Source organism: Sus scrofa, chromosome 2 (assembly GCF_054392235.1).
Source record: "Sus scrofa isolate SSC_HxYL_T2T_F1_AM1 chromosome 2, Sscrofa_HxYL_maternal_Yorkshire_Landrace_v2.0, whole genome shotgun sequence".
NCBI classification, from domain to species: Eukaryota; Metazoa; Chordata; class Mammalia; order Artiodactyla; family Suidae; genus Sus; species Sus scrofa.
Genome location: NC_139384.1, coordinates 156,037,890 through 156,063,368, shown reverse-complemented (window position 1 = coordinate 156,063,368; position 25,479 = coordinate 156,037,890). Strand labels below are relative to the sequence as shown.

The 25,479-nt window shown below is 43.2% G+C and overlaps 1 long non-coding RNA gene across 8 annotated transcripts in view; it reads left to right on the top strand.

Annotated features, from left to right (window-relative positions):
• The window catches only part of LOC110259527 (uncharacterized), a 384,785-nt gene continuing 359,306 nt past the window's right edge, over positions 1 to 25,479 (top strand). For 6 of the 8 annotated variants that reach the window (XR_014838971.1, XR_014838964.1, XR_014838968.1 and 3 more), the window contains exons 1-2: positions 1 to 57; positions 1,276 to 1,389. This is a non-coding gene — a long non-coding RNA (uncharacterized LOC110259527). The remainder of the gene's footprint in view (positions 58 to 1,275; positions 1,390 to 25,479) is intronic. The other 2 variants (XR_014838965.1, XR_014838970.1) reach the window with 1 other exon arrangement.

Here is a 25,479-nt window from a genome sequence, read left to right as displayed (position 1 = left end):
AGTTCTGTTCATTTCAGCAACATGGAAAGAAAACAACACTAGCCTGGCTCTCAAAAGGTAATACCTATAAAGGAAAGGGGATTTGGGGGGGTTTTCTTAATTGTTTTTTATACGTATTATAATGCAAAAAGATATAAGATGCAAGATATTGCGATGAGATTTTAAAAATATAATACCTATGTACCCTGCCTCTAGGGTGAAATGTAGAAACATTAAACATAGGTGAAATACCCTGTGTATATTCTTATTGTAGCCCATGTCTTCCCAGCACAAGTTACTGATGTTCTGAATTTGGGGCTTCTCTTTCTCGGCATTCCTTTGTATTTTTACTGCAGATGTGTCTGTCCTTTAACAATGTGGTAGTAGTTAGCATGTTTTTGACTGTAATGTAAATGACATCATACTGTGTTATTCTTCCATAACTTGCTTTTTCACTCAAGAGTTTATGAGATTCAGCTTGTAAAATACTTTGTAAAGCTCTGTTAACTAGTACATAGTAGTCCATTAATATATCACAATGGGAGTTCCCGTTGTGGTGCTGGAAACAAATCTGACTCGTATCTGTGAGGATGCGGGTTCAATCCCTGTGGCCTTGCTCAGTGGGTTGGGGATCCGGTGTTGCCGTGAACTATGGTGTGGATTACAGACTTGGCTCGGATCCTGCCTTGCTATGGCTGTGGTGCAGGCGAGCAGTTTGCAGCTCCCATTCAACCCCTAGCCTGGGAGCTTCCATATGCCCATAGGTGTGGCCCTAAAAAGCCAAATATTTATCTATCACAATGTATTGATCCCTTTTCCTACTGATGACATTAAGTTTGTGTTCAGTTGCCTGCTTTTATGAACAGTGGTCTTTGGACTGGATGGTCCTATGGGTGTCTCTTTGTGTACGTGTGTGCAAGGGTTTTCCCAGGACTACATGTAGCTTAAGTGCTATATCTTCTTGAGGCTTTGTGTGTGTCTTATCCCAAAGCCAAAAAGAAGCATCAGTATTTTCTTCTAAAGATGCTAAACTTTTGCTCTTCATATTAAAACCTTTTTTTTCTCCGCCTGGTATATGGATGAAGTAGGGATCCAGTTTTATTTTTCCATATGCAGTACCAATTGTATGATCATCATTTATTTAATAGGTGTCCAGGAAAAGTACTGCTAAGCTAACCACAGGCATTCTTCTCATTTAGTCCTAAAAAGAATGGAAGGAAGCAAAGAACCCTCTTTTTCCCCAATGAAGAAAAGAATCTCTCTATAAATTTTTCTACTCTTCCCTCCCTCCTCTAGCCTCATGTCTCTCTCTGCTCTCACCTACATGGAATTGGCTTCATTAAAAGGAAATTTATGACTTGGTGGAAGCAGTATCTTGGGAGAGTTTGACTTCCTATCTTCTAAACAGAGGTCAGTAAACTACTTTTTCTATAAAGGGCTAGTTAGGAGTTCCCTGGTGGCTCAGCAGGTTAAGGACTCAATGTTGTCACTGATGTGACCTGGGTTATTTCTGTGGGGCAGATTTGATCCCAAGCCAGGAACTTCTGCATGCTGTGGGGAAGGCCAAAAAAAAAAAAAAAAAAAGAAAAGGAAAAAAAAACAAGGGCTAGATAGTAAATATTTAAGTTTTGTGGACCAAGAGGCAAAATCAAGAAATTCAAGAAATATATGTGTGTGTGTGTGTGTGTGTGTGTGTGTGTGTGTGTATTCCTTGAATTTCTTGATTTTGCCTCTTGGTCCACAAAACTTAAATATTTACTATCTAGACCTTGTTTTTATATTCATATATATGAATATATACATACATATATTTGTATATATTCGACTTAAAAAAATGCACAACCTAAAAGTTGAGAGTTAAGTTTTATTTGGAGCAAAATGAGGACCTAAGCCCAGGAGGCAGTATCTCAGGCAACCCTGAGAAAACCGCTCCTGGGAGGAGAGGAGGGGAGGGAGGATATATAGGAGTTTTAGCAACAAGGATGTGGAGTTGGAATAAAAGATGACGGCTAATAACAGAAAGCCAGATATCTTAAGGAATTCAGCGCTTTTCTATGGGAAGATGCAGAGGTCTGGGCCCACTGAAATTCCTTTGATACGCACCTCAGCTATAGGGCCAGTGTCCTGTGTTTTCACATCCTGAGTTTTGCAGGGCTTCCTGTTAGGGGTGCCTGCAGTCTGATGGCTGCTAGATGGCAGCTGGTCTTTGTTTCCTTCCTGAGTCCGTCAGGGCTCGGGGGCTCCCCTTTGGAGGTGGCTGCACACACCGATGACAGTGGCATCTTTTCCACCCCAAAGAGGCAGGGGAAATAATACAGTGTATGTGTGATGAAGGGGAAGCGGGAGGTGCCGGCAGCCATGCACGCATTTTACAAAGTTCGCCGCTGGTCTTAGGTTACTGTTAGTCACGAGGAGCAGACATCACCACGAAGGAGCCTAGTGGCTTTCAGAGACAAGGAGATGCAAGAATTGGCATCATAAAAGCTTCTAAAAATGTCTAACTCTCTGAAGACCTGTTCTGCCAGTTTTCCCAGAGCCCAGAGCGCCTCACTCGTGATCTGCACCCTGAGCGCCGCTCGCGGGGGTGTTACGGGTCGGCAGCTGCAGCGGCTCACGATTTAATCCATGTAAAGGCAGATGGCAGGTGCCAAACTCCAGTTCACGATATACAGATGCTTGTGTGTTTGTGTGTATGGGTATGCTTTTAATACTGCTAACTTTGTATGTAATACCAGGTACCAGGTATATATATAGGTATTATATATTGCTGTATACATACCAAGAAGGAAAACAAATTTCCACAAAATTTGTGTTGAAAAAAGTTAAAAATATCATAATAATTGAGTATAAGTTTTGATAAGGCAAATCCACTCATGTGCAGAGTCGAAGCCTTCCTGTTTATCTCATTTATTCCTCACAACCTGAGGAGGTAGGTATTATTCACACCTACTTTTCATTCATGGGGAAAATGAAGTTCGCACAAGTTTGCCGGGTTAGCAAATGTTGGAGCCATCCTTCGAGCCTAACTCTTGACCTTGATGTGATTTTGAGCGGGAAATTAGCATTAAGTCTTACTGTAAAGGTGAAGAACAAGAAGTTCAAGGTGTGGAGTAATTGGGACAGAGCTTACAGGTTGCTGTAGGGCCACGTCTCCAATTTCACGGACATGCTCCATCTCTTCTCCTCTGCAACTTGCAAACCGCCAGGAAATTTGGCAGCAGGGACAATAGCTGTCATTAGCTCATTAGGTCCCAATTCATGTTACCGTTTTAATTGAAATATTTTAATGCAGTGGTTAACAGTTATATGCATTTTTTCGTTTTAATTATAAAAGATACATTGACAGATAAAAAAGGATCACATGATACTGAAGAGTATTTGGTGAAAGGTGTAAAAAGTAAAATTCACTAGTTCATTTTTTTCCTCTTCTCTTCTATGTGCCCTCTTTTTATTTCCCCTCTTATCTTTCTTTCTTTTTCTCTATTTGGCTTCCTCTCGTTTTCGAGTGTTATCAGAGCTGCCCCGAATAGAATAAAGCAGTGCCTACCCAAGAGTAGAATTAAGATCCCAGAGAACTCAGGGTGCTCTTCTTGGCCAAACACAGTGAGAATCTCAGAGCCGATATAAATTCTTTTAATAGATGAATGTTTTTAGTTTCCTGGCATCAAATCAATGTTTAGCAAGTATTTACTGAGTGGCTACCATGTGGTGGATTATGTGAGAGAATACAGATGGAAATGCTTACCTCTGCCTTCCAAGGAACTCAGGAGCTTGTGAAATCCTAGCAGTCACAGCAGACTTGAGAGAGCAGCGAGAACGCTGAAGTAAACTCATGCAAGGGAGGGACTTGTCAGCATAGCTCTGGCACTTCACAGCCTTTATTAAGGATGATGCGGATTAATCGATAGCAGATCCCAGTTAAATGATGCATTTGATTAGACGGCAAGTATGGTTAACTTCAGCTTTAAGATAAGTTGACAGAAGCATAATCACTGTGTATTGGGCTTCAAAGATGCATTTACCAATGCTTTGCATAGTGAAATCAGCAACTGAATTGTACTTGTTACATGCCTAGAATGTACTGCTCAAGCACCTCACCAGATGTGTCACATGCACATCTCATCACAACAATCCAATGAGGTAGGTGTTGCTATTATCGCTGTTTTAGTCTATTTTAAAAATTCAAGGTATTTGCCCAATTGTTATACAGCTAATAGTGAGTATAGCTGTGATTTGATCAAGAGGGTAGTTTTGAAAACATAGTGACATTTGAAAAGGATCCATGCTGCCTTATCATTTATTTTCAATCTTAGGGGCAAATTAGAAAAAAAATAAATCATATATGTAGCATTGAACTGACAATTGAATAAAAGTTTTGCTGCTTCTCCCATAGGGCTTTTATCAAATCAAATCAGAAGCTGAGCTCTCTCTCCGAGGTTTAGATGCGTGACTTTTGGTTTCGCTCTGAAATTGAGCTAGAGATGTATGCCTCTAGTTCTAAAGTGTAGATTACATAAGAACATGAAGCTCTGTCCCTACTGGGGGTCACTCACTTTGTTTGGCAGACTCCTCTGGGCATGGTGGTTAGGTGGTACATGCAGTTTTGCATAGGTTCCCTCACGTGCAGGGCAGGCAAAAGCGGCAGCTGCTTGGGAAAGGGCAGAAAACCATGATCTACCTCTGGCTCTGCTCCTAACTCATGATAGAACTTTGAGTAAAGTTTTATCCTGCCTATAAAATGCAGATAAAAACGGCTTCTCTTCTCAGTTCTCTGGAGGATCAAAAGAGATCATTTATGTGAAATAGCTCTACAGAGTTCAAAAACCTACACACAGGGCACTGTTTTCCAGGTAACAAACCTAGCCATGTGCCCAGGAGCTGGTTTTCCTGTGGAGGCGGGGCAAACCAGAGCAGAGACCCAGCTGGCCTCGCTCACACGCTCACACCAAGACAGAGAGCAGGAGAGTTCACCTCTGTCCAAAAGCCCCACTCAGACTCTCCACATTTGAAAACGTTGTCTGAAGAAAACATATTGGCTAAGAGCTCAGGCTTTGTTTTTTTTGTTTTTGTTTTTCGTTTGTTTTTCCACTTCTTTTTTTTATTCAAGTATAGTTGATTGGCAGTGTTGTGTCAATTTCTGCGGCACAGCATAGTGACCCAGTCACACCTGTATATACATTCTTTTTCTCATGCTCTTTTCCAGTATGTTCTATCCCAAGAGGCTGGAGATAGTTCCCTGTGCTGTACAGCAGGACCTCATTGCTTATCCATTCTAAATGTAATAGCGTGCACCTACTAACCCCCAAACTCCCTGTCCATCCCACTCCCTCCCCGCTCTCCCTTGTAATCAGACCAATTAGAGCTTGAAAGCCAGCTTCTCCACTAGAATCTTGTGGAAAGGTCTTCTCTTTGTCTCCTCTTTCTCATCTGCAGAACACGGATAATGAAGGCAACTGTTCATGAGGCTCTGTGGGTTTATTGTGCAAAAGAATGCTGAGGACTTACTCTGTGCCTTGTACACAGAAAGCAGGAGTAGGTAGTAGGTCATCTGTTTTGTGGACAGTAGTAGTCCCAGCAACAGGAATGCAGAAATACAAAGAGGGGACGTGGGCAGTTTTTTTTTCTTACAAAGGTGAAGGTAATTACTTGGACCTAATTTGCTTGTATTGTGCCTAAACAGTGGTCTTGCACCTACAATTTTGATTTGTTTTATCTAAGTGAAGGATTATTACCTCAAAGAAAAAAAGTAAAGCAGTCTCTCTTATGCAGACGATCCCCTTTTGTGCCAGATCTGCATTCCTTTCATTTCCATAAAGTTTGCTATTATCTGGATGAGGGGGGGGGGGATCCATGCCAGTTAAATAATAATGAATCTTGACTGTGGTTTTCATTCTGTGGGACTGACTCATAGAGTCGCAGAATGTTTGAACCTCATTTTAAAAATGCATGCAGGAGTTCCCGTCGTGGCGCAGTGGTTAACGAATCCGACTAGGAACCATGAGGTTGCGGGTTCGGTCCCTGCCCTTGCTCAGTGGGTTAACGATCCGGCGTTGCCGTGAGCTGTGGTGTAGGTTGCAGACGCGGCTCGGATCCCGCATTGCTGTGGCTCTGGTGTAGGCCGGTGGCTACAGCTCCGATTCGACCCCTAGCCTGGGAACCTCCATATGCCGCGGGAGCGGCCCAAGAAATAGCAACAACAACAAAAAGACAAAAAAAAAAAAAATGCATGCAGTGTTTGCATACTATTTAACATTTCCTTAATGAGACTTATCCAGTTTGGCTCAAAACAAATGGCTGGCTACTCAACTTGATATACACTTCTGAAAACAAGTTTGATGAGATGCACTATTGGAATTTTCTTTGTTTTGTGGAGGTTTATACAACTGAAGAATAACATGACTCATTGAAAGTCCTAAAGCATACTTTGAAGGAATGTCAACAACCCATATTTATTGTAATAGCATTTGGGCAATAGCTCATTTCCACTTTGCTTCAGAAGAGCTATAAATAGTTCTAATTTGTTTTCTTTGTACACTTACTGGGTTAATTACAGTAGAACAAGCCAAGTGATATTACTGTAGCAGTTGGCTAAACTTGACACAAACACGATAATTAAAGTGGTTGCTTTTTAATTTCTCCCATTTTCAGGATCTTAATAAGCTGAATCTGCAGCGTTATAAGCCTTAAAGAATTTGATTTGAGAACCACTAGGCTTTTCTGTCATTATGTTTTCTTTGTTGATAGTAGATTTCAGTGTGTTGTTGGGAGTTTCCTTCAGAAAGGAAACACCTGGGCCCTGCTTCCATGCGATATCTGCTTAGCAAAAAGAAGTGTATTGTTTACATCATTCTTGCATTACCATGGGATAGTCACGTGTTTCCATTTACCTACCCAACCTGATGCTGGTGACACGGATACACACACGTCTACACATCTTCCAAGAAGCTGTTCGGCGCCTCAGCATTACCTAAGGCAGAGACTGCTCAGCTGCTCCCCCGTTCCGTCTCCCTCTCGTTGCTGCAAATCTGATTACATCTGGACAGGCAGTGTTTTTGCTAATGTGTAAGAAGAGGACCTCTGGAAAGCAAGGCAGTGAAAAGTGGTCACTGACAAAGGTCTGGTCCTTTCATCCTAAAAGGGTTGCCTGAGTCACTCTTGGTCCTCCCCTTAGGTTCCTGTGTGTTTGCCAACCAGCTTTTCCCACTGCTCAGGGGTCACTGATCTGCACAGCAGCCTTTGGCTTCCCCTCCCACCGATCCCAGCAAAGCTGTTATAAATGTACTGTACTTCCTTTTTGATTTTCCCTCAGTGGCTGTGTTGCTTGGGGAGAATTTGAAGCACAGGTTTAAACAGCCTCTTAACAAGGTGGAGACAAAGCAACAAATAGAAGGAGAAAAGTACACTCCAATGAGCGAGAATGAGAGCAAACTTCAGCTCAAACTTTCTAACTGAAGTACCTTGATTTTTGTTGCTTTTGTTAATTTTAAAACAAAGAACAGTTGAGAGATGGCAATTTTTTTTTTTTTTCCCTGTGTGTATCTTAGAAAGATTTTTCCACTTCATATCTGACTCGGAATGCCTCTCTGTATGTCTGCATTTAAAATGTCAAGTAACTTCCCTGGGCTTTTAGGAAAGAAGGATTCAGCTAGCAGTTGGAGGAGCTTAACACCTGCAAGTTTCTCCAGGGTCCCCAACACCTTTTACAATGAGGACCATTCCTCAGAACACACTTTTGGGTCCTTAATTTTCTGTCCTGACATCCTGCCCTCCAGGGCACTGTATGTGCTCTTGCAGATTCACCTCTCGCCTCTATGTTACAGATATTGGGATCTTTCATCTCGGGCACGCATCTCTCACCCGTGTTTACATCCTTCTCATCAGCTGCCTCCGGACCTTTCTTTAAGATGTCCCGTTGTCGACTCAAACTCAATGTGTGCTCAGTGAAAGGGGCTCATCTTCTCCCCACCTCCCTCTCTGCCCTGACCGGCTGTCTGTCCACAGCCCACAGTTCCTTTTCTCTCTCTCTCTCTCAGCCATTGCAGAGGCGGGCAAGCCAGCAGTCATTTCCTCTCCGCTCTCTCCAGCATCTTACATCTATGTGCTAGATACGTTCTGCATTCTTTCACGCCCTCCTGCGCCCTCGTTCTCCACGATACTGTCACCAGTCGTCCAGGTCTACAATAGCATGTACTCAGCCAGTGTTCATGAGTCACCCGTGTCTTGCCAGGCACTGTAATAGGCACACTGAGGACTTGCTGTTGGGAAAAAAATTGCCATGATAATAAAGCATGGTGATGATCCCCAATTATTCCAACAGTCTCCTAAGTGTCACCTTGGAGGCCAGTGTCTCTTCCTCTCCAGTCCACTTGTCCCCAAATAAACCTTCCCAAATACAAGTTCAATAATATTTTTCCAAATATCTTGGATTTAATTATCAGTAAGTCTGTTAAATATACATCATGACCTAAAACCTTTAGGATTCTTCATGTAGAGCATCATACGCTACCCCGCTGCCTTTTGAATCAGGGCTGCTTGTCCTTTAGCCACATGGAAGAGCGTCTCACCTTTATCCAGCCTCACTTCCTGCAGACACTACAGCCGGCTGACCTCCTTGGGGATGACAGACCGGAGCCTAGAGTGTCGTATTGCCAGAAGCAAGGCTCTCCAGGGAAGACTGGAGTCCCTGGGGTCATGAAGCCCGTGGGTTAAGTGCCCAGTTGAACGGGTTAGCTCCAGGGAGTGCCACAGCCACTGCCAATGCTCCTCAAGCCAGCTGTGTTTCTGAAAAGGTGTGCGGGAGATGCCCGGGTAGATCCGCGCAGGTCCGCCACACTCTGGTCGTAGGACATCAGGGAAGACCTCCCTGATGAGGTGACACCCATCTTCTTTAAAGATGTCCTGTTATTGCTATTACAGAAGCAATACGCAGCATAAATCAATTCAAACACTCTGAAAGTATTCAAGGCAGGAGTGGGAAGTCCCTCAGTGACCTCCATCCCAGCAGAGCCAGGTGTGAGCAGAGCGCCCCGCCCTGACACATTCACTCCCTGTTGCAGTCTCTTTCGTCATTGCAACACCTCTGCTTTCCCAGTGCGTCCAGAACAAGAGCCGAAATGAAAAGCCCACATAGCTGATTCACTTTACCCCAAACTTCTGCTGTCCCGGACATTCCCAAGAGGAGGAGAAAAGGTGGAAGCCAGGGAGGGCCCCTCACTGACCAGGCATACCAGCCAGTCCCCCAGGTCCAGGGTGACGGTGATGAAGCTCCCACATCCGGCTCAGGTCTCCACTACTGGTATGGATGCTCTTTGGCCACTAGGTGGTTCTATAACCTATCTGTTGCAATTCCCTCGTGCAGGCTGAAGGGAAGAACCAAAACCTTTAGGGTAGAATCCTAGTCCCAAGCCTTCACCATCTGTTCCTGTCTTCATTTTTGCCCACTCCTCATTGTCCACATAGAATTTGATCATGAAGCCATTATGCACCATCTCACCGAGGCTGCCCTGGGGTCCCTGATGGGGAAGAGATCGTTTCAGCCCCCAGGCCAGGCTCTGGCTGTGAGGTGCAGGGTGTTTTCTAACTATGAACATGAGTGGGACTCCCAGGCGCTCTGTTCTGGTTGCAGCAGGAATGGAAATTTCCTTTACATGATGGCTCCATAGCTGCCGAGGTCATTTATTTAACACACACCTCCTGGTGCCCATTAAAATACTCAGGGAAACTTGCTGGGTCCAAAGATAAGAGATCCTGGGATATCTAGTCCTTGAGAGTTTAACAGTCAAATATGAGCAGCAAACATGTGGCTTGCCCAACCCCCAGCCTCCCTTCTCCTGGATCCAGTTTTCCCGTGGGGAGTGCGTCCCTTCCCTCCCAAGGCCCAAGGGTATCAGGTGTCTGACTCCACCTCTGACTTCCTGGTGGATAGGTGACTCCATCCTGGCTTGCATTCTCACGTTCACTGACTGGTTCAGGGATGAGCTTGTCTCCTGATCCAGGGAGATGCCACCTGGGGAATTTTGCTGGGACCCCTGAGAAATAAGCTTTATATTTTTTTACCCTGGTGTTCAACCTGGGAGTTTGTAAGCCTGAATCTGTTGGCAGCCACCATTCCATCACATGAATTCAGAGAATGAAGCTCGTGTGGAGGAAAGCAGAATTAAGAGACAGAGGTTGAGTCCTTGGATCAAAATGTGCTGGAGCCAGATCCACTGTTAAAGTGTAAGCAGATTTCCACTTTGCTTGCTCTTATTTTTATCACATTTTCTGTCACTTGCTCCAGATGCAGTAAATAATGTATATGTAATAATGAACAATAAAGAGGTCATTACAGTGCCATGTGGTAGGTGAATGATCAGATAGAGGTTAGTACAAGCCGCTATTGCAGTAAATAGCAGAGATAACTAACCCAGAAGCAGGGATGACTGCCTTGAGACGTTCATGTATTTAAAAACTAATTACTGAGCACTATATTAATTTACTAGAGTGGCCATAAAAGTACCACAGACTTTGGTTTGAACGTCAGAAATGTATTTTTTTTTTTTTTTTTGCTTTGCTTTTTTTCTCATGGTCTGGAGGCTGAGAGTGGGAGCTAAAGGTATTGGCAGGGTTGGTTTCTTCTGAGGCTTCTCTCCTTGGCTTGTCAGCAGCCTTCCTCTCCCTGAGTCTTCACGGCCTTCCATCTGCACCTATCTGTGTCCACGTTTCTTCTTGTTACAAGGATCCCAGTCAGAGAAGATTAGGGCGCACCTGAATGACCTCATAATTAACACTATAAAGATTCTGTCTTCAAATGTAGTCATGCTGTGAGGTCTTCAGCATATGCATACCAAGGGGATACAGTTCAGCCCATAGCATGCACCAATTTGGATGTGAAGATACATAAAACTGGGTGATTGTTGCTGTCAGTGAGTGTACAACCTACCTAAGACTGCAAAAATAACCAGAATATATAGCTAAACAAATGAAACATGCACATTTATTGGGCACATTGCTAGAAGCCTTGGACTACTATTAATATATTAATGGAGGTAGTATAAGTTTGAGCTTTGATGAAGAGGTCACTTCCAGGCAGTGTGATGTTGGAAAAGCCCTTTGAACAGTGGGTTGAATTTTAGTCAAAGCATTCAAGGTAGACATGCTCCATTCACCATGTCACCCAAATAGACGGACTTCTCTTTCCACCTTCTCTCCGGTTTCAGCACATCCTACCATTTTAAGTTTTTGTTAAACGCTTTTTTTTTAGGGTAACTTTTAAAATAACATTTACTGGTTCCCCTGATTTAGCTTGTTCTTCCTCATTTCCATCCATTTCTGTCCCTGTCAAAAAACGTAAAAATTTTGACATGTTGCCTTGTGTGCAAGCTAAGCCGTAAACCTGCCAGAGTTTCATGGATGTTGACAGATGCCATGATACAGGAAGGTCACAGAGAAAGGACAGTTTTTTACTCATGGCCTTGGTTGCATCACGAAGAGGGTCAGATTTTAGCTGCACTTGTGGTGGGGTGTGTTACAGGAGAGGAGCCTGGAGCTCAGGGAAGCCGGACCTTTTTAACGTGCAGTAAGCATGCCTGTTCTTTGCCCTTGAGGGAGACACTATCTCTGCCTTACAAGACCGTTCACTACACAGTTATCCTTCCAAAGATAATCTAGAACAAAGGGACAGTGAGTGGTTTGCTTGTAAGATGTACAGAAACCAAGAGGCCCACAGAGAATTCTCTTCCCATAGTCATAAGCAGCTTTGGCCAACTTTCCTACTACCTTTTTTTCTTTTTCTTTTTCTTTTGAGTCTCCACATCCTCATTATGTTTATTTGGTTAAACGTGAAAATCTAAATGTGTCCAAACATTAAATTATAGTTTCTTTATGAGGCTTTGTCCTTGAAATAAAAGCCAATTGTTGGTCTATGGGGCAATGATAATGGATTATTAAAATGTTTCTGCTAATTTTGCCTAATTCTTTTTTTTCTTTAAGATTTTATTTTAACACAATGAATTTTATTATGTTTATAGTTGTACAATGATTATCACAACCCAGTTTCCAACTACTTTTTGACAGATAAGTCCTGAGACATCTACATGGAAAGAATGCTTCATAGAGTCTTGGATTTAGACTCTGGGTTTTTCTTATTTCCATTTGTCTTGTGGGTTTGACAAGGAGTCTAACTTCCCTTTCTGCAGTGATCTCTCTCTCTCTCTCTCTTTTTTTTTTTTTTTTGCCGTTTCTTGGGCCACTCCCATGGCATATGGAGGTTCCCAGGCTAGGGGTCCAGTCAGAGCTGTAGCTGCCAGCCTACACCAGAGCCACAGCAATGCAGGATCCGAGCCTCGTCTGCAACCTACACCACAGCTCATGGCAGCGCCAGATCCTTAACCCACTGAGCAAGGCCAGGGATCGAACCCACAACCTCATGGTTCCTAGTTGGATTCGTTAACCACTACGCCACGATGGGAACTCCAGATCTCTCTCTTTATCAGCAAATATGTAATGCTCTCACCCTTAAACTCAGCTCTTCATCGCAACTTTTTTCAAATGTCTCTAATTTTTATCAGGGGTCAGCAAAGCTTGGCCATTGGGCCCAAGAATGGTTCTTGCATGTTTAAAGAATTATAAAAAGCAAAACAAAACAAAAGCAAAAGCACATGGCCAGAGCCTGCATGTGGTCCAGATAACCTAGTATATTTACTTGGTGGCCTTTTACAGAAAAGGTGTGACCAACAACCATGTTTTAATCCTTTGGAAATGCTGTAATAATGGAGTGTTGTCCGCTTTCCTCCCCACATTCCTTCACTGTTTAGGTAAAATCATGTAACGTTTACACTTAGCCCTAAAATAGCTATGGAGCCAGGCAAAATTCCTCTGATGATACATTTATTCATTGCATTCTATTTTCTTCATAGTTAAGTCAGGTTTTATTTTCTCTCTTCTCTCTCACAGATCTATTACCATCATTTGCCCTGTGGACCAAATGCAATAGCCCATTATAACAAGCAGTATTTATTATACATTGTAAGTTTTAGGCAGAGCCCCAAGCATCTTGTGTACATGTTCCTACTTAATCCTCACGGTAACTCTTGGAGGTAATTACTAGTCTCTTAATCATATAATAAAACTAAGGTGCAATTTGGTTAATAACCTATCTAAGGTCGGGCAGATTCTAAGTGGCAAATTAGCAAGTGTATTTTACTACATCTGTCTGCCTTTTGAGCAGTGAGCTGTGGTGATTGAAGCCTCTGGACACCACCAGGAGAGTAGTGGACACCACCAGGAGAGTAGATGAGCTGACAAGACACAGGAGGAAAGCTAAGAAGGAGTCTTATGTGTCAGGACTCCTGTGGGGCACTTCAGAAAAAAGTTACCTTGTTTAGTAACTCAGCAGCAAAGGTGAAAAGGCTTTTCCCATTCTTATGCATGAAGAAAATGGAACTCAGAGAGCTCCAGAAATTTGCCGTACCAGAGCTCTGATGTGAATGCACACGTGTCTGAGTCAAAATTAGTTTGTGAAACTGTTGCAGTATCATTGGGAAGATCAGCTGTCACGGGCCAGTATGAATCTCTTTAGACAGTGTGTTGACTGTCTAAATGGGGTTTAAGCAAATGTTTAAAATATAAAGCACCCATGTTGTAGGTAAGATGCTAGATGCTGATGATACAGAGCCAAGATAGGACTCAACAGCTTCCTTGCTACAAATTCTAGGTTAAGGGTAAGACATTATGTGATTTGGGAGAGAAACTAGTGGGTACTTTTCAACCCTGGGGCCTTGCATTTAAACCTGGCTTTCTTGCATTTTTGAGGTCACCTCTTGGTTTTTTGCCCATCGATGATCTAGAGTTAGTTCAAAACACCTTGCCTTGGGAGATAAGTGGATTTCCCAGGGATGTTAATTTTCTCTAGAGGTCATCAGCATTTTACAAATGTTTTCTTTAGAAAAACTTGATAGATAGATAGATAGATAGATAGATAGATAGATAGATAGATAGATAGAAATAGGTAGATATAGCTATGTAGCCTCATCATCAGACACATGCAGGTAAATTCCATCTCACACGACTGGCAGATATTTCATTGTCTCTGTATGCCAGGCACTGTTCTGGATGCTGAGGAAGCATCAGTGATGGAAACAATTGTTTAAGTGCTTTCATCACTTCTGGAATTCCTCTGCAAAATCTATGACTTCAGTGTAGTCATGAGAAAACATCACATAGGCCCAAGTGAGGGACATTCTATAAAATATCTGACCAGTATTCTTCAAACCTATTAAAACCTATAAAAACAAGGAAAGACAAACTGTCACAAATTAGAGATTCAGAACCAGTAATGACTAAATGCAGTGTGGATCCTGAAACAGAAAAAGGACACTAACAGAAAAACTGAGGAAGTCTAAATAAAGTCTACAGTTCAGTTAATAGTAGTGTACTGATGTTAATTTCTTGGTTTTGATAAATGTACCACAGTTTTATGTTAAGATGTTAAGATCAGAGGAAGCTGGGTGGAGGGTATGTGAATTCTCTGTGCTCTCTCAGCAGCTTTTCTGTAAATCTAAAATTATCTCAGCACAAAGGTTTTTAGAAAATCCATGCCTTTCACAGAGATTAAATTCTAGTGGGAGAAGACAAAATAGAATAAGTAGATTGTATGTCAGTATCAAGACTGGATGATTTTGCAAATTCTCAGACTCTCTAAATGGCGAAAGATACTGAAAGTCAGAAAAGGCTGCCAAAACAGTAATGTAGAGAAAAGGCTGGGTTCGTGACTGTATCTTTTGTTAAAACCTCGGAAAGGCAAAAAGGTCAGAGTATTCAGTCACAAAATTGACCCTTTTGCTATTTTGTTCATAATGCATTTTGGTATTAAATTTGAATTTTTCAGAAAAATCACACTAAAACATCGTTACTCTCTATTACTGAGTTTTGTGGCACTCCCTTCTAATTTGCCCAAGGCAAGTGCCTCATTCATCTCACCCCAGTCCTGGCACTGCTTGCCAGAGCCCTGTGTGTTATTCTCTCTGTTTAACAAGTAAGGAAACTCAAGCATGTACAGGTCATCCTGTTTGGTGGGCTATCAATCAGGTGGTTAAAGTAACCGTGTAGTGACAAAGCATGTTGCTTGTGAACCCCGAGTCACTCCTGGAGAAAAGTTCTGGTCCAGAAATTGCTTCGGCTTATTATAGTCATTGCCATTAGTATCTAGTATTATTCGGTGTACTGTGAAAGGACTGCATTTTTAACCCTGAGGAAACATCCTATTTTTGTTTGCAGCGGCAGGCAGCAATGAGGTGGTCGGAATCCAAAGTCTATGTACTATCACTATGCTATGCTATGCTGTACTCTACTAGTACTATAGTAATACTGTATCATACCACTATAATGCTATACTATACTATGCTTTTACTATACTAGAACTGTAGTAATGCTACATTGTACTAATACCAATACTATACTATGCTATACTTACACTAGCACTATAGTAATACTATATTATACTAATATGATGCAATACTATGCCATACCATACCATACTATACTATACTAGTACTATACTAGAACTACACTAGAACTGTAGTAATGCTATATTGTACTAATACCAATACTATACTAATGCTATACTTACACTAGTACTATAGTAATACTATATTATACTAATACAATGCAATACTATGCCATACCATACCATACTATACTATACTAGTACTATACTAGAACTATGCTAGAACTGTAGTAATACTATATTGTACTAATACCAATACTATGCTAATACTATACTTATACTAGTGCTATAGTAATACTAACTATACTGTACTATACTAACACTATACTACACCAATGCTATACTAATACTAATACTAATGCTATGCCATACTATACCATCTCTTACTTAATTTTAAAGACAATTTTCATATCGCCCCAGACTGCAAACTTTGGTGATTCTGTTACCTCCACTCTCACTGCATTATCTGAATATGCAGCTTTTCACTGCCACAGTCTCCAGCAGACCTTCCTGACTGGTTAACTGGCTGACCTCTCTGGTAAAGCAGATCATCAGACACACTGGACTTTTTGCTCCAGGATCAGGCAGTAACCCAGTTCTGCAACTCCAAAGCTCTTGCATGAAATAAAGGACCTAGACTTCATAGTACCTGTTTCTCTCCCATCCTCTTTTGTGACCTGTTTGGTGGGCTATCAGTCAGGTGGTTAAAGTAACTGTGTAGTGACAAAGCATGTTGCTTGTGAACCCCGAGTCACTCCTGGAGAAAAGTTCTGGTCCAGAAATTGCTTCGGCTTATTATAGTCATTGCCGTTAGTATCTAGCATTATTCGGTGTACTGTGAAAGGACTGCATATTTAACCCTGAGGAAACATCATATTTTTGTTTAGGGTAGAATTAAAAAAAAAAAAACCCTCTTAAAATACGGTTAGGGAATTACAGCCATAGCCATTTTCCAAGTGGCTCCTACACCGTCATGGTTAGTGTGACACACACTTGAAGTCTGCACAAGCACACTTTGTCAAGATTCTCAAGCCAACCCACCCTTCCATCCATTACACATCCACAGTTTCTTCCCCACCTACTGACTGCTTTCTGAGAGTCTTCAAAGAGAGTACAAAGCCTTTTGGTCTACAGTAGGAGTTGAGTCTAGAACACTGTTGCCCCGGAAGATGGAGCACATGGTTGAAATTCGCCTCAGCTTCTACATGGAAACGACTAGATCCTTTACAAAGAAAAGGAGATGCGTAGGATGCGTGGGGAAGGTGGCTTTATGGAGTGCAAATTGCAGGCCAGATGCTGCTGTCCTTCAACGCACCGTCCACTGCTGTTCTTAGAAACGATGACATTGCTTGAGAGCCTTTGCGTGCCGCCCATGAGTGCGGGTTTGAGAAGGTTCTGGCAGCATCTTCTTTGCTGAAATATCACCATAATATGCGCAAAAGCTTTGGCCATTGTGAGAGGTTCACGCAGCCATGTGGAATTAGTCAAGACCCCTGCAGAAGCCTCATGGAGTACTCTCGCTGTGGCAGTTGTTAATCCAGAAGGATCCACGTTAAGACCTTGCCAGCTCGGGCCTGTTGCAGTCTGTGTGTAAGGATGGAGAAAAGAACATTCCCTTAATCGAAATTGCTGCGAATACTTTACTTCCAATCATATCCTCCCGCCACCCCCGCTGGGGCTTCCTTTTACCACTGAAGGAGCCCGATGATGTTCTGCAAGGACAGCCAGCCTCTCTAGCCTCGGCTCCCGAGATTGCCCGGCCCCTCTCTAGTTACTCTCAGTTCCTCAGGCATTTCCCTTCGTTCCTGCTCTTCTCCTGGGCCACTCCCGCTCATCCTCTAGACACCAGCTATCAAATATCACGTCCTCAGGGGAGCCTTCCCCGACCTCTGGGACAATACTGATGCCTTCCAAGTATATCTGCTCCCACTACCCATCACACTTCATGCAACCACACTTGAGTAATTATTTGTTGAATCAAGTGTTTACCCCTTACCTCCATCACCAGACGGAACGTCCCCACAGAACGAAGACTTACTCTTGCTCACAGTTACCTACAAAGACCCCAAACAGTGCTGAGCACATGGGTGATACTCAATAAATATTTACCAAGCGGATGAATGAATTGAAGGTAGTTTATTAGACCTAAAAAGACTCTTAGAGAGCCTGGTCCAAACCCCTAATTTATAGAGGAAGAAACTAAAATCTGTGCAAATTTGTTGCCTTGCCCAAAGCTCTAACCAAAAGCAAAATTAAAGCTGGAGCCACATGTTGTTACTTTCTCTGTGTCCTTTTTTTTTTTTTTTTTTTTTTTTAATGTCCTGAAGGAAAGCTCGTAGTCTAGTGATTCATCACCCTGAAGGGAATACAGTCATTCCTGACAAGTTCTTCAGGAGCTTAATGAACCTGCAGGTTTGTGTATTATTTAATGTTCACTCGGTTTAAAATGAGTCCATCGTCTGTGTTTATTTCCCCGTTCCTTCATTGCTGGATCCAATGTTAATTGTCACAAAGAAGAGAGAATGTGGCAGTTTGGCACGGTTCTGCTGAAAGAGCGAATGTTTAACAGGATCACAGATGGAGTCATTTGCATACAGGAGGTATTTTTTTCCAGGGTTTTGTCCCAATTAAAAGTTGCAAGTTCAAGCCAGGTTACCAGTTCCAATGGAAAGAAGTTTGTGCTTTCTGGAGCCTGAAGACAGTAAGTGAAGCAAAGACACACTCTGTCTTCAGTTGGTCACTTTGTTCCCTTCTTTGTCGAGCTAAGATGTGGTTATTAGTCGTTGCCTTCTTTAGGAAAACAGAATAGCTACAAAGTTCTTCATGACAGCCCCTGTGCATTGGACAGGCGGCAGTTTTAAGGACCTGTAAGAGGAAACATTCTTTTAATTTCTTTTGCAGCCTGTAGTAATAGCTTATTTCAGTACATAGTTGAGGGCTTTCCTTATCCTAAGCACGGTGTTCACCCCTGGGGATGTAAAGACGAGGAAGGCATGGTCCCTGCCTTCGAGGAGCCCCAGAAAAGGAGAGGAGAGAGGCACACAGTCCTTTAATGCCCATATAGAGCCCTAAGTACAGGAAGGGAGGTATAAGGAGGACGCCTTTTGAGGCTGGAGGAGAGGTAAGAGAGAGTCCTCTTTCCCAGATGAGACCACACATGATCCCAAACTTTAAGCATTGGTGGGAGTTACCCAAGCAAAGGGAGTGAAAAAGGATTTCTAAGAGTTAGAGGAAGAAGAGAGGGGTGGAGGGGTGCGTGTAAACAAGAAGAGAGGCTGAGCTATCTCAGAAGAGGACATGCTGGTACAATAAAAACAAAGCTATTCTGAACCGTCAAGCCCCTGTGAGCTTCACGGTAGGGTAAACCATTGCTCCCCAAAGTGACTGGCACACCATCTTCACTCTTCTTGTTTTAATTGCACGCTGCCACTACTGTGATTCACTTCATATTCTTTTTTAAATCAACCTATTTTAGCTTCACCCTAAGCAAGATTATCCATCAAATGGGTGATTTTATCTTAGTTGTGTTTTTTCTAATACTTACTAAAGTAAGTACACAACTCCTAAAGTATAAAAACATGTTCCATCTGGAATCACCTTACACACAGCCAGGCCATGCACACATCACTTTGGGGAAAAGACGGGAGCTGGAGTCAAGAAGAGGCTGACTAGTCCATAACATGAGTCCCGCCCATTGGGTTGATTTGGCTAGAGAAGGTGACTGGGCGTTTGGCACGGTACTGAGTTTAGGGCATGACTCCCTCCATCCAGATGCTCGGTAATGGCCCAGGTTCGTTTTCCCGTTCATCAATTAATTACATTGCTGTGGCCTGTCTCAGAATTCTTTTGCTGACATCCGAATGCCCAAGGCAATGGTATTAGGATGTGGGGGCTTTGGGAGGGGCCCAGGGCGTGAGGGTGAGGCTGCCCTAGAGGGATTGTGACCCCGTAAAAGATCCCACTAGCCCCTTCCACCAGGGGAGGGCCCAAACCTGGCCATGCTGGCATCCTGATGTTGGGCTTCAGCCTCCAGAACTGTGAGACACACGTTTCTGTTGTTGATAAGCTACCCATTCTGTGGTATTTTGTTAGGCAGCCCAAAGAGATTAAGGCAAACACCACCAAAATAGCAGCAGCTACCACGGGATCTGGCTTTGTGTGTGTCAAGCGTTGCCCTTGGACCTTATATCACTTTGCTTATGTAATCCTTACAGCCCTGTGAGGTCCGTCTGATTGTTGGGCCCATTTTAACAGAATCACAGAGGCTGAATGTCTTGTGGGAGTTCTGACCTTTTGTTTAGGAGAAAGGATCACAGGAAAGCAGACGGATGTAATTGAAAAGAGCTTTGTCCAGACTCTGGAGGCCAAGGCTTTGGTCTCGACATCGCCACTGTGGCCTTCAGAAGAGTCTGTTAAACTCTCCAGGCTGCAGGTGCCTTCTGTGAAGTGTTTACACTCCATGATCTTGAAGTTCATTTGTAAGCCAAGACTCTTTCATGGGTAAGCTGGGTCTGTGTCACGGTCTGTAAAGTAGGGCTACTGATACCAGCTTCCCAGGACTGTTGTGATGATGAAACGTAGGTAAAGTCCTAGCCCAAGGTGTGAAACATGGTAAGCCTGCCCCAAATGCATTATAAATAAAAACACTGTTCACCATAATTATCCCGAGCGTGGTGATAAGCACTGTGATGACGTTCGAAGGGAGCCCTGCATCCATAAATACAGGAGGGTGAATCAGTTATTCCGCTACTTGGAAACGGAAGTGCTGTCTGGTTTTCATTTCAGGCAGGCCAATTTGGGTTTCCGTATGCCTCCATATCTGTAGGTCAGAGACGAAAATCAGAGCTCTTCCCTGGCATGGGAGCTGACATCCAAGGTGGTCTCCAGGGTTCCACACGGCCTTGATGCCCCTCTTGATGACTTGTACAGCCTCTAAGATATTATGGGAATGATGCTCTTTGAATTCTGAGGCTAGATCCTAAAAGGCATTATAGTATCTGCCGTACTTTCTCTTGCATTGCTCATGAATAGCACTCAAGCAGCCCTATGGAGAGGCCCACGTGATGGAGAACTGAGGTTTCCTGTCACGCAGTGAGGAACAGAGGCTTTTATCCAGCAGCCTGGTGAGTGAGCCATGTGGCATGTGGATCCTTCAGCCACAGTCAAGCCTTCAGATGACAGCAGCCCATGCCTGCATCTTGGCTACACCCTCATGAAGGACCCTGAGCCAGAACTACTCAGCCGAGTCACCCCCAAATTCCTGATCCCAAGGCCAAAGACATGCTGAGATAATAAATGTTTGTTGTTTTAAGCTGCTCTATTTCAGGGTAATTTGTAATGCTGTAAGAGACAGTGAATACAAATGAATGCAAAGATTGAAGAGGGTATCTTGATAGACAGTGTGTAGCCACGTTGGTGTCATCTAGTTCAGGCCATCGAAGAGCTGTGAATGTTCAGTGGGAGGGAAGGAAGAGGCGTGGAGGGGACCGCAGGCTCTGAGGGCAGAGGGCTCTAGGAGCAGCTCTCGCGCTAGCAGCAGAGGACAGCAGAGGATTTCCACAGGTCTTACCAAGTTTAGGGGCCCATTCAGAAGCAGGATGGACCGCGGCAAGGGAGATGCATCTGCAGACACATCAGATCCACCCAAAGCCTTTTTCGCAGTCACGGAGTCCAGGGCAATAGTTTGTAGTGGGTCTCACTTGAACTGCCTCAGCTTCCTCTCACCAGCTATTTAATCCCGATTACTTTGGAATAATAAAATGTGGTAGAATCATTTTTCACTCAGCAACGGTGATTCAAGAATGGTCCGTGTTACCATTCATGTTTCTGTTAAGAATAGGCCCATTTTCTGGTTTTCCAAAAGTGCACTGTGCATCCTGAGCATGGATTTGGAACAAGGCAAAAGCTGGTTGATTCTGTACCTCTTTATGGTGTGCCAATTTGTAATAATGCCTCTTAGGAAACCAACCTGAGAATGCTAAGCAAAAGATACTTTAGGGAGAGTAGAGGAAGGAATTGCAGCTTCCCTTTTTCTTTGGGCCCCTGTCTCTACTCTGTAACTCTAGTATCCCCTGCCTGCTTTGTCTTTGTCTGTTTTGTCCTTGTAAATACCTTCCTTGCTCTCCTGATTTGGGAGTTGCTTCTGTCTAGAATGCTTTTGAGGAAAGCAAGCATGATTCATGAACAGTCGTGGGCAGTGTCCTTTATGGGCCTTAGCAACTTTGGTCATCCTTTTCATGAAGGACCGTTCTGCTATGACCTTGAAATCCATTACTGGAATTCCTACTGTGGTGCAATGGGATCTGCAGTATCTCTGGGGCACTGAGACACAGGTTCGATCCCTGCCCCAGTACAGTAGGTTGGGGAATCCATGTAGGTTGCAGTTGTAGCTCGGATCTGATCCCCGGCTTGGGAATTCTATGTGCTACAGGGTGACAAAAAAATAAGTAAATAATAAATAAATAAATAAAAAGAAAGAAAGAAAGGAAAAAGAAAAAAAGAAAAATAAAGTCCCATTACTGTCAAGGCTATTGTGTATGGCCAACTTGTGGTGTATGAGGATAATGAAAAAATTTCTTCTCAATTTAGAAATGTCTCTTTTTCTTCGTTTAGGTTTCAATTTATATATCATCTCCTGGGAAAGGCCTTCCAGGACCAATCTGTCCAAAGTAGATTCTTCCCAGTTACTTTTTACCAAAACTTTTTGCATCTGCCCTTCCTACCATGCATTACCTACTTACAATTGCCTTTATTTTATTCACTTATTTTTTATTTTGTGGCTGTGCCTGAGGCATTCAGAAGTTCCTGGGTCAGGGATTGAACCTGAGACACAGTTGCCTGAGCTGCTGCAGTGACAACACCAGATCTTTAACCCACTGCACCACAAAGGAACTTCATGAAATTGCCTTAATTTACAAACCTTAGGGGAAGACTGCATGGGTTCTAATCCCAGCCCCATCATTTGCTGCCTAAGGAGTCTTAGGCAAGTTACATAACTGTTGTTTTCAAAAATGTTTTGTTTCCGTCCCATAAGGAACTCAGAGGATTGTACGAAGACTAGAGGAGTTAATAGAAAGCGCTGAGAATGGTGCTTGGCGCATGTAAGTGCTGCCTAAATACTACCTGTTATGATTAGCCCTCTCCCTAGAACATGAAAGGCGCAAAAACAGAGGTCCTGTCCCTTTCGTTTTCAGAGCCCCAGCCCCAAGCACGTGGCCTGGCCCGTAGGAGATGCTTTGTTACAGCAGTTAACATGGAAACCCAAACACTGCTTTTCCCAGTAATTTTTAAAATCCCCCTCGTGGGGAATGTCTCACTGGTCATTTTTCTTCTTGGGTTCTGCAGGCTGCCACTTATTTCAGGCCCTCCCCTCGCCTCTCCTTCCCACCTCTGCCCTCCCCTCCCCTCTCTCCCTCTTTCCTCCTCTCTGAAGATGCAGGCACAGACCGGCACCTCTTGTTGTCTATTCATGCAGGACAGTTTCAGCTTTCAACTCTGCCTTAGACTCTGCTCCAAGTCCACCTCTGCAAATCCAAAAGCAGGCCTTTTGAGGAGACATCTATATTTATATCTATCATCTCCATTATATAACCATTATACATGTATATGTAACATGTATACAATACACAGAGCCATTGTGTTACATGTGTATAACTCTTAGCCATCAAAGGACGTGAATGTGGTTCATCTCCAAAAGGAAGTATTCTTTCCTTCCCTTTGCAAATGACTTCGTTCCATTTAAAATGAGCTTATGTTAAAGAAAATGATAGGAAAAGACAGAAGATTAGAAATTACAGAAGTGTCTATTAGAAAATATGTATCTATATTATGTATTCAAAAATAGGGAAAATTAGAAAGAAAAACATAGTTTAAATTCACCCACAGACCCACCACATAAAGTATATAATCTCTGTCAGCATTTTGGTATATTTCCTCTGTTTACTTCTGGACTTTGCTTTTCTCCATGGCTTTGGTTCTGCGTGTGTGTGCGTGTGCGTGTGTGTGTGTGTGTGTGTGTGTGTGTGTATCTGTGTGTCTGAGAGAGCAGAGGTATAACCAAACATATTGCATCATGCCCTTTTCATTCAAAACTCTGTTTTTAAAGGAAGTGCAATAGTCATTTTTCCATCCCACAGATATAATTGAGTACCTGTCGAGCGGCAGACACCAGACTGAGGTTGCACTATGACTAAGACGAGCCTAATCGGATCCCAAGGTTTAATCTCTTACCCACCTACCCACCCAGCCTCCATCTGCTCAGACAACTGATTTAAAAAAAATTAAAGCAGTGCCTCAGGAGCAGTTTACCGTATAGATCCCACACGGGGCCTCACATTAAAATTATAGACCTGTTTTTCCAAAAGCACTCTGGTTATTGCAAAACTGAAAGGAGGTTTATGCGGAAAGTGTGTTCCTTCCTCCTCAAAAATGACAGAACTAAAGAGAATGGATTTTATAGCTCAGGCTAATTACATGGCATTCGGGCAGCAGCGCTACCGAGGGACGTCTGTTGTCTGCTGGTGCTCAGGGTTCCTCGGGGTGCCTCCTGCCAGCCTCGGCTCTGGCTGTCCTGATCTGCTCTTCACCCCCTCCCACCACCCCCTCCGGCACCCCACACCCAACACAGACACTCAAGCCAAGGGGCTTGGTCTTCTCGGCTTCTTCCAGTTCCTTGAATACCCAGCTCTTTCCTACCTCGGGCCTATTCCTGTAGCTTTTCTTCCATCCAGCTGCTCACTCAAGTGCCACTCCTGGGTCACATGGCAGCGAAAACATCACCACCTCAGAGCCTTCCCGGAGCCCCTAATGCAAAGTAGAGCCCGCAAGACGTTCTTTCTTCTAGCAGCTGAGTGTGTTCGTTGATTTTTCCCTTCATTTCACTGGTTAAGATTATCCCATATTCTTCTGTTTGTTCTTTTTCTTTTTCTTTTTTTTGTCTTTTTAGGGCAGCACCCACGGCATATGGGTTCCCGGGTTCCCAGGCTAGGGGTCGAATCAGAGCTGTAGCCTCCAGCCTACACCACAGCCACAGCGACACCAGGTCTGAGCCACATCTGTGACCCACACCACAGCTCACGGCAACGCTGGATCCTTAACCCACTGAGCAAGGCCAGGGATCGAACCTGCAGCCTCATGGTTCCTCGTTGGATTGTTTCCGCTGCGCCATGACGGGAACTCCTCTTCTGTTTGTTCTTTTGTTTAACTTCTGTGGGAGCAGGGATCCTCTTTGGCATCCATTTAATAAGCTTAAAGTACATACTTTTTTTGGAATGTAGTTTTATGTACATGTATTTTTAAAAATTTATTTCCTTGAATAGTTGATTTATGATGTTTTAATTTATGCTATATAGCAAAGTGATTCAGTTATACATATATATATATTCTTTTTTATATTGTTTTCCATTATGGTTTATTACAGGATATTGAATATAGTTCCCTGTGCTATAGAGTAGGATCTTATTATTTATCCATTCTATATGTGTACATATATATTTTTTTGTCTTTTTTTTAAGGCCACACCTGTGGCATATGGAAGTTCCCAGGCTAGGGGTCTAATTGGAGCTACAGCTGCAGGCCTATGCCACAGCCATAGCAACGCCAGATCCTAACTGCCTCTGTGACCTACACCACAGCTCACAACAATGCCAGATCCTTAACCCATTGAGCGAGACCAGGGCTTGAACCTGTATCCTCATGGATACTAGTCAGATTCATTTCCACTGAGCCACGATGGGAGCTCCATGCATATATTTCTAATTTAGGCAAATAGTACTTAATTATAGATCTCACTCTGTTCTCTCCTTTTCTCACTTTGCTTGATGTGTATATCTAGTCTCCACTTTTTTCCGACTATTACCTGACAATCTATGGTATGGACCTACCACATTTTCCTACTTCCTTCTCTCGGTGATGGGTACCTCCAGCTTCCTGCCAGTGCAGACAATATGTCTATGAAAACTCAAAATAAGTTCTTGTAGACCTGATAGAGAAATCCACTGGCACGTATGTGCTAGAAT